We start from the raw sequence: 10,724 nt of genomic DNA on the forward strand, positions 1-10,724 counted from the left end.
AGATTAACCCTTTCACTACCACACTACAGAAGGTTAACCCTTTCACTGCCACACTACAGACGATTAACCCTTTCACTACCACACTACAGAAGGTTAACCCTTTCACTGCCACACTACAGAAGATTAACACTTTCACTACCACACTACAGAAGGTTAACTCTTTCACTACCACACTACAGAAGGTTAACTCTTTCACTGCCACACTACAGAAGATTAACCCTTTCACTACCACACTACAGAAGGTTAACCTTTCACTACCACACTACAGACGGTTAACCTTTCACTACCACACTACAGAAGGTTAACCTTTCACTACCACACTACAGAAGGTTAACCCTTTCACTACCATACTACAGACGGTTAACCTTTCACTACCACACTACAGACGGTTAACCCTTTCACTACCACACTACAGACGGTTAACCATTTCACTACCACACTACAGACGGTTAACCTTTCACTACCACACTACAGACGGTTAACCCTTTCACTACCACACTACAGACGGTTAACCCTTTCACTACCACACTACAGACAGTTAACCTTTCACTACCACACTACATAGGGTTAACTCTTTCACTGCCACACTACAGAAGATTAACCCTTTCACTACCACACTACAGAAGGTTAACTCTTTCACTACCACACTACATAAAGTTAACCTTTCACTACCACACTACAGAAGGTTAACTCTTTCACTACCACACTACAGACGGTTAACCTTTCACTGCCACACTACAGAAGGTTAACCCTTTCACTACAACACTACAGAATGTTAACCCTTTCACTACCACACTACAGACGGTTAACCCTTTCACTACCACACTACAGAAGGTTAACACTTTCACTACCACACTACAGAAGGTTAACTCTTTCACTGCCACACTACAGAAGATTAACCCTTTCACTACCACACTACAGAAGGTTAACCCTTTCACTGCCACACTACAGAAGATTAACCCTTTTACTACCACACTACAGAAGGTTAACCCTTTCACTGCCACACTACAGAAGATTAACACTTTCACTACCACACTACAGAAGGTTAACTCTTTCACTACCACACTACAGAAGGTTAACTCTTTCACTGCCACACTACAGAAGATTAACCCTTTCACTACCACACTACAGAAGGTTAACCTTTCACTACCACACTACAGATGGTTAACCTTTCACTACCACACTACAGACGGTTAACCCTTTCACTACCACACTACAGACGGTTAACCCTTTCACTACCACACTACAGACGGTTAACCCTTTCACTACCACACTACAGACGGTTAACCCTTTCACTACCACACTACAGACGGTTAACCGGGTCTTTACAGACCACACCGGGCTGAAGGAACAATATTAGTAGCGTTACATGTAGTTCCTGGGACTAAAGGCTCAGGGTAATGGCTTTGGTCAGCATTAGGGTTCGCTTTAACACTTTTACATCCCTATGGTTTCATACACTGACATTTTCTTTGATAAAAATATGCCAAATCATTTAAGTTTTCACCAAATCATTCCCTCCAACTGCTCCCTCTGTCCTCAGGGCACCTCAGGCACATAATGTACTGTTGTGGAATATTAAAATGAGCCATGACAGTAAGCTGTAGGAATTCAGATTGAGTCCATTTGTATATAAAAATATAGAACATCGGTTTATTTCTGCGGCCATAGCCATAGAAAAAGTTATCAGTTTATAATCAGAGACAACATGTTGTACACACAAAGCGTCTGACCAGAAAGTGACCAAGAGCTCTTGGTCAGACACACATTATAATCGATATGACGTACATGAGATACCAGATATGACAGAAAAGGTAAAAAAGATATGCCCTAGTGAGAGAATGAATAACAAAGATGGCTCTAGGGCTTATGTTATGTCTTCACACTAGAATTGAAGAGATGGGCCAAATGTCATCTCCTAACCAATTGGCTGTTGTTTATAAGAACACAGTCAAACTGTAGCGTAGTGTCTTAAAGCTGTTTACTAGTCGATCATATTAACTAGTCAAGCTGTACAGAGATTTAACACAGATGGACATAGATAACATTTCCCTCACAGTACGCATGATGTGTGAATGTACCGAGGTCACCGGGATTTTTTACTGGAATGTTAGATTTTATAATGTGAATTTGTATATTTGTATTAATTTTTTTATTTATGTGTTTTGTTTAGTGCTGTCAGGCGATTAAAAAAATTTATCTAATTAATTACAGGATTTGTAATTAATTAATCTAATTAATCGCATTTTAATCGCATTACCATTTTATGCCTCATATTCTATATTCTATAATCATATTTCAAATTGCATGTGTCCGGATGGCAGAATTCAGTACTGTATCTACAAAACCTTCTGTTTAATCATCTTCCATCTATTAATTTGCTTAGATTTTTCAGGTCTGGTCAATTTGAGCATGGTGTTATTCACAGTCAAAGATAAAAAAAAATTATTGATATTCTCATTTGGTTCATTACAATTTACTCAAAATAAAATGTTCATTCAATCAATCACCGCGCAGATTGATTGATTGAATGAAAATGTTATTAACAGATTACAGAATGGGTACAATACAGTACGGCTCAATACACACAATTGTTAAGGGAATGTAGACCAGAGAAAGACTTTCGTCTTGTTTACATCAGGGTCCCCCATTTTCAATTCATAATGAATTGTAAGTAAGGGTGCAACTTGCACCGTGCAATCCATTCTTTGTGGATCTAGCCCACAGTATATCTGACACTGGGAATACATTCCCTGAGATTCATAGATGTCCCTAGAATCAGATACCAAGAACATGCAAATGGACCATATTAAAAAAAAAAATCTGTAAATGTGTATTCTACATGCTTATGGAATGAATGAGATACCAAAAAAATATTATAAAAAAAAAAAAATTGTAATTAATTTTGAGTTAATTTTCATAACGCGATTATTTGCTGTGTAATTAATTACTCTAATTAACGCGATAAACTGACAGCCCTAGTTTTGTTTTATTTTTTATTCGTATTTTTTTCATGTGTCTCTAATGGGGATCCTTTAAATAAACATAAACATAAACTGGGTTCTTACCGAGGTCATCAGGTTCTGGCGCTCTGTGTCGTCAGCGCTGTCAGTCATTATTGTAAAGAATGTCTTTCTTATTAATATTCCCCCACCATGCTTTGCTTCTGTTGGATGATGACTCAGGAAATTACTTTCCAATTCCCTGCTGTCACATTGTCCGGCATAACTGCTGCCAAGAAGTTAGTGGCAACTCCATGGAAGCATCAACCACATTTGCTGAATATACCACACTGGTTTTTGGTGGATTTCTTGTGTTTGGAGAACTCTGTTTCCAGGACACACGGTGCCAAACACGAAAACGTTTCCCGTATTATGAGCAGTGATGCCACAGATTACTTGTAAAAGTAATCCGATTACTGATTACTGATTACTCCTTTCAAAAGTAATCCAAGTTACTTTACTGATTACTTGATTATCAGAGTAACTTAGTTACTTTGAAAGTAACTAGGTTACGAAGTCGTCGTCGTTCCCCCAACCGTTTTTTTTAAACGCTTTATTGAAAGTGCATAAATAGTTTTTAACTTGTTTCTCTGCACATAACGTAAATTGTTAAACTAGTGCTTCAGCTTCTGTACCATCAAGTATGGTAAAGCAACAGTCTATGATGCTCACAGCATTAGAGCAGCCAGCCAGTGGTTTTACAAAACCAGTGTATCCATTCACATCTAACAAATGCAGGCTGAACTATTCAATTATATCAACTGTAACTATTAAATTGTTTTTATAAATGTCTCTCTATAAACATACAATCAGTCTCTCTTTAACATGTAAATTAACTGTAAATCTGGCAAATAAGAGCTTTTGCTCTGCCACCATCAAATATACATTAATCAAAAGGGAAAGAAACAATCTCTCTCTTTTGCTGTTTGGCCGGCCTCCGAGTCCTCCTGTACCTACTAGTCGAAGCGTCGGCTAGTGTTGTGATTCCAGATGCTTTCAATGCAATTGGATGTGCTGTTTTTAGCGGTAGACAGTATTTTGTTTCCTCCGCATATGAACGTGAAGTAGTGACTGAGGCCCCGTTTAGACGAGCGTTTTTGGGATGGAAGTCTGAACAGAAACTCACTTTAAATTTTGCCAAGCGTTTTGGGGTGGAATTCTCCGACGACGGAGCCCTGCTGTCACACGATTGGCGCATATGTCACATGACGTGCTGTGAAGACCCGCCCTACTCTGCCTCGGATTCGCAGACTGTGGATGGGGAATGTGATTGTACCAAAGCAGAGTCACTCACAGACAGTGTCCAGTCACGCCGCGGGACACATTCTTGTGTAACCCTTTCACTGCCACACTACGTCACTCCCAAAAGAAAAACAGCTCAAAATGTATTTTTGACTGTCGAAAACGAAATAAAATACTGCATTCCGCCTGCATTATGAATTTATGATGAGATAGTAACGAAATAGTAACGCACAGCCACTTGGACAAGTAACTGCAATCAGATTACTGGCTTTTAAAGATTAACACGTTAGATTACTATTTTCGGGGGAAAGTAATCAGATTACAATAACGCGTTACTTAGTAACGTGTTACCGGCATCACTGATTATGAGGGTATGCGAGAAGGATTATTGCATTAAAATACTAGAGAACAATAAAAACAACATTTAAGGCTTGTGGAATATATAAACCAAACCGAGCTAGCCAGAATATTTTACGTATAATAATACAACAATTACCTATATGAATGATGTGGTGGATGGATTCAAAGAATCAGCTAGTTTGTTACTGTGGGACCAAAACTTGCGAAAGAAATATAAAACACACTGCCGCCTAGGAATAGTTATGCTAAGGAGGGCTGTGGAGAGAAAAATACAAATTAAAAAAAATTGGGAACTGTAGAAAAGAAGGACATGATAGATATTGTAACTAAGTGTATGAATAAAACATCCACGGATTGGAAGGATATTTATATAGCTCTAGTAAAGAAGGGAATCGATGGAATTGTAGATCCACTAACTTATATTTGTAACTTATCGTTCAAAGCGGGTACATTCCCAGATAAAATGAAGACGGCCAAAGTCATTCCATTATATAAAGCTGGTGACAAACTAACTCATTTGACCAACTACAGGCCTGTATCCCTACTTTCTCAGTTCTCAAAGATACTTGAAAAAGAAAAAAAGCATTTGATATGAGTGACCATGAGATTACTACTCAAAATAATTGAAATATATGGTGTTAAAGAGGTGGCTTTCAATTGCATATTGAAAACAGGCAGCAGTTTGTTTAAATGGATCATCATAAGTCGATGTGCCTGAACATTACCCGTGGTGTCCCGCAGGGATCAGTCTTGGGCCCCAAATAGATTATTTTGTATATCAATGATATATCAATGAAGTATCACATGCTTTGAAATGTGTTGTTTTTGCAGACAACACAAATATTTGTTGTTCTGGGGACGACCTGCAACAAATCTTGGAGGCGGTCACTAAATAAATGGTTCGAGACTAATAAGTTATTATTAAACTTGAACAAACCCAAATGTATGTTTTGGATCCATGACACCAATACAAATGTTCAAGTGGAAATTGATAATGTGGTGATAGAAAGAGTATTATGAAAACAAGTTTTTGGGTGTTGTATTAGACCACAAGTTTGGCTGAAACCCCACATAAAATATCTATAATAAAATAATAATAATAATAATAATAATAATAATAATAATAATAATAATAATAATAATAATAATACATTTATTTTGTATAGCGCTTTTCAAAGACCCAAAGTCGCTGACAATAGGCAAAAAAGAAACAAAGAAACATAGAACCACAGGGAAACGGATAACAATAAGAATACACAGGAACATAAAACCACAAGTAACGGATAACAAATACAGGAGTGAGTAGGGGAGACAGTCGGGAAGAGAGTAAGGGAAAACCAAGGGGGGTGGGGGGGCAGGAGAGGAGAGAACGTAGGGCAGGGGGAAATGGTGGTGGGTTGGAGGAGGGTGGTTATGGGTAAGGAAGGTTGTATGCTTGGGAGAACAGGTAGGTTTTGAGTCAGGATTTAAAGGTGGAGAGTGAGGGAGAGTCTCTGATGGTCTGAGGGAGGGAGTTCCAGAGTCGGGGTGCAGCTCGTGAGAATGCCTGGTCACCAAAACTTTTGAGTTTGGATGACGGGACAGTGAGGGAAAGAGTGGAAGAGGGCCGGAGGGAACGGGTGGGCGGTAGGGGAGAAGGAGGTCAGTCAGGTAGGGGGGGGCCAGGCTATGGAGGGCTTTGAAGGTGAGGAGTAGTGTTTTGAAGTTGATGCATTCCTTCTGTGCTCTACGATGGCTTGGAACATTGGAATTTTGGGTAAAACTAGGCACATCCTGAATCACAAAACATTGCACATGCTATATTGCACAATTACAGTATATTACTGTATTTTAACTATTGCGTGGAAGTCTGGGGCAACCACTCTTAAAAGTACTTGTATTTCATTCTGCAGGGCGACTCTGTGGAATGGACTAGATGAACAGATCAAGCAAACCAAGAGCAGTTTAAATACAAATATAACAAAATCACTTTAGAGACAAATGAAGAGGGGACATTAAATAGTTGATGTTGATTCAATGATGAAACTGTTTGCAAGTGCACTGCATTGTGTCATGATGTAAATATGATGTAATGATGTAAATATTTATATTTTTTGGTGAATAAGATATCCGTTTTCATTATTTAATATCATACCGTTAATGAAGGGGCAAGCCATGATAAGCATCTTGCGTCTTCCTGCTTCCTCTCAAGATTTGATTTCTCTTTTATGTTTGGTGTTTTATCTTTTAATGTGTATGTTCGAGACAAAGAAAGAAAGAATGTTAAGATTTTGGATGACGTCAGAGATCAGATCAAGGGCCTCATTATGTCATTTGTATTTAATATGACAAGGATTTTGTCTATGCATAAAGGCTGAGGTGGGGAGGACTGTATCGGTAGTTGTGTACTGTTGGTATGGGGGGTTGTGGAAAGGGGGTGTGGGGGGCTTTTGGGGTGATTGGGGGGGGGGGGGTAGTGTCCTGTTTCTAGTATGCTGTCTGGTCCTGTGTGTGTTGTCCTCCTTGGGTGTAGATTTTTGTCTGTTTTTTGTTGTTTCTGTTTTGGGAATTTGTAAATTGCTTTGGATTAAAGCGTCATGTAAAAAATGCAAATGTGAATCAAGCCCAGAACAGACCCGGACACGTCTTCTTTAAACAAGTCAAGAAGAAACATCACAATAAATCAAGAACAAAACAAAAACACCATGAAGTCCAAACATTTTTAAATAAATAAAATAAATGAAATGAATGCAACACTCCCAGACATACCCCACGCGAAGGTAAGGAAAAACTCACTAAAACCTAACAATAGAAAAAAAAGCACCACAGGCAATGTCTACCATGGTCCTTGTACCAGTCAGTACTGTATGTATACTGTGCAACTTTGACGACACTACTGCATCTCTGCACCATTATCAACCCGAGATGTAATTCCAGAACATTCATATCTGGTGAACAGCAGTGTTTCTGTCAGTTCCATCTCAGATACAACATTTCATCATCCATGTCTTTTCTATTCTACTAAAACTGAATCAACTGTTGGGATGTAGCTCCTAATGTCAAAAACTGTGATTTTATATGTCTGCTCATTTTACCATTGCTATTATTCTACTTATTTTTACTTTTATCTTTACGCCCCACTATCCACTGGGTGCGCATACTATAACCTTTATCATGTTTTGTAACAGATTACAGATATTCAAGAAGCCTATTGGAACGTGAGGTTCTGATATGATTTGATTAATATATCTGCATTATTTTATCCCACTTTATGCTTTGCGCTTGCTGCTTGTTTTACACTGATTTTTATGTCTTATTCTTACTGATGTAAAGCACTTTGAACTGCAATCCCCCCCCTGTATGAAAGGTGCTATACAAATAAAGTTATTATTAGTATTATTAGTATTATTACAACAGCAGTAAGTGGCCGATAGCTGTCAGGTCATACTTGTATTGTTGTTTTAATGATGTTATAATGAATTATTTGGTCAGGATGATATTGACTTGTTTGTAGAATATGGATTTGTTGTATTGGACTTTTGCTTTATGTGTTGTTGTTTTATATGTTATTTGTGTATAAGTCCTTTTGGTCAGAACATCGCGGGGACCATGCTGGAAATAAGTGTTTTGCAATGTCATCCCTTGGATTTGTTGTGTCTTTGGATCCATAAATAAAATCAATCAATCAGTAGGTAGGTGTGTGTGGTAGCCTCACTGTGCCTTTCTTGCAGATGTAGGGCAGGGTTGTAGTTGCAGGGCACATCGTTCCACTTGCCGTCCTCGTGAGCGATGGTCACCACACAGTCTCTCCCCCCGCGAAGAAGTTGTCTGGCTGCTCTCCTCCAGTTCTCATAGACCTACAGTCAGGGGGGGGGGGGGGGGGGGGGGGGGAGTGTAAGTACTTGAGTAATTGTACTTTGTTACAATTAAGGCTGTCAAAGTTAACGCGGTATTAACGCACAATTATTTTAACGCCACTGTATTTTTAACGCACGATTAACGTTTAAACTTTTTTTTTTTTTACTAGACTTCACTTAGGTGTATTATTGATACTCTCATTGATACTATGTTGTTCTGACTCGTGTGTGTGTGTGTGAGTGAGTGAGTGAGTGAGAGAGAGAGGGGGTGTGTGCGATTACTCAGCCTTTGTGGGGTGAATGTAACAAGTTCCTAACATTTTCTTTCCCTATTATTTCATGCACACTTTATTCATTGTTTTAAATTATTATTTTCTTTTAAGTTATTTGTGCATCACTCTGTTTTGAATAATCTTTTTGAATTTTGATTTGCCTTTTTGCCTCAGCCTTTATAAAATAAAGTGTAAACTAAGCCAGTAGACGAAAACGAGTATAGCTACAAAAGAAGGCTAAATGCTGAATAGGGCAGCACTACAAGAAGCCTGACCAAAAGTATAGCCAGCACAAGGACAATGAAAAAGCAGTTGACACTGCGATCTCCAAACTTAAATAGACTCCACATGGCCATCGGCACAGCTGCACTGCATCAGTGCAATCAAGTCCACACACCTGCCGACTAGGGATGCTCGATATTGGCTTTTTTACCGATACCGATATTCCGATATTGTCCAACTCTTAATTTTCCGATACCGATATCAACCGATATCAACCGATACCGATATATGCAGGGTTTCCCACCCCAAAAAACGGAATAATTTCAGGTAACTAATATTTCACTGGATATATATATAACAAATATTGTTATTGTTTTTTTCTTTTTTTAACCGATACCGATATTTTTCCGATATACATTTTACTGCCGATATCGGCCGATAATATCGGTCGGCCGATAATATCGGACATCCCTACTGCCGACCCATGAGGCAATTAACCACAGGGAACAGGGATTAACAGCTGTCCTCACAGAAAGGTGAATAAGGCAAAAACCATTTGTTGACTCTCATGTTGACAAGAGTATTAAAACGTGAAAAAGATCATGCGATTAATCAGATTAAATATTTTTATCGATTGACAGCACTAGTTACAATACTTAAGTACTGTTTTTGGGGATTTGTACTTTACTCGAGTATTATTAGGTTTGTATACTTGTGTACTTTTACTCAATTACATTTCAGAGAAAAAAAACACACTTTTTACTCCTTACATTTAAATGCAGACCTACACAAAGTACAAAGTACAAATCTCGCAGGTCCAACAATTTAATTAGTATATTTGTTTCTCTGCCGAACTAATGTTAACGTTATTAATCCTGCGGCCGCGCTTTATTTAAAAAAGATTTAAAAAAGAAATGATAATAAAAAATGGGCCGTAAGCCCCCCGATGAGGAAGCGTATAAATCTGTGTTGAATTTGTCGACACATTTGCGGTACATAATCACTTGGTGTCATCAGTGTTACATCTACTGTTAGTATGACTGCTTGTTTCCTTTTCCTCATTATACGTTAATATGTTATTCTCCTCTTTCTTTATTATATACCGTTAATATGTTATTCTCCTCTTTCTTTGCCCTCTTGTACTAAAAAGAATATATAATAATAATTGTTCTTGTTACTGACTCGTGTACATTTTCCAAGTTTCAAGTTCAAGTTTCTTTAATAGTTGTCATACAGAAGTACAGAATACTTTTATACAAAATGCTTCTTACTGTTACGCTCCAGAGACTGTGCAAGACAAGATAAGTATGAAATAAAATAACATAGTATAGCATGTAAATTAGAAGTAAAAAAAATGAGGTCACAGTGTTCAGTATATGTATCAGTATATATCAGTATATCAGTATATGTATATGCTATAGACTGTCTGCCTTATGTCTCTGATCCTGTCTTGTAGTTTATTTCGTAGACCATGTTTACATGTAATTCGTTCATATTGTTTATGGACAATGAGATGGGAGTGGAATTTTGTACAAGCCCCTTTGGGCTTCGTTCCCTCCTAGCACTGTTTTTTTTTTTTTAATAATAATGTGCTAAATAAATAAACTAAAAAAACTAACTTGGTGGGTGAAAGTTTTACATCACCTGACACAGTAAAAAACCTCTACTGTCTTCAAACTGTGAATGAACGAACATAACATTCGATCTAGGGATCATGGGATTTGAAAACATCAGTCGTCTGTAAAACGTAATTGCATGATTCAAGATCCAAGGGGCGACTCTAGTCGTGA

The 10,724-nt window shown here is 38.0% G+C and overlaps 1 pseudogene across 1 annotated transcript in view; it reads right to left on the reverse strand.

Annotated features, from left to right (window-relative positions):
• Window positions 1-10,724, reverse strand: part of LOC311227633 (neurocan core protein-like) — a 132,018-nt pseudogene that overhangs the window by 18,272 nt on the left and 103,022 nt on the right. The window contains exon 4 of the transcript XR_014621041.1: window positions 8,299-8,440. The product of XR_014621041.1 is annotated as a neurocan core protein-like (transcript). The remainder of the gene's footprint in view (window positions 1-8,298; window positions 8,441-10,724) is intronic.

Source organism: Notolepis coatsorum (genome assembly GCF_963971535.1).
Source record: "Notolepis coatsorum genome assembly, chromosome: 4".
Classification (NCBI taxonomy): Eukaryota; Metazoa; Chordata; class Actinopteri; order Aulopiformes; family Paralepididae; genus Notolepis; species Notolepis coatsorum.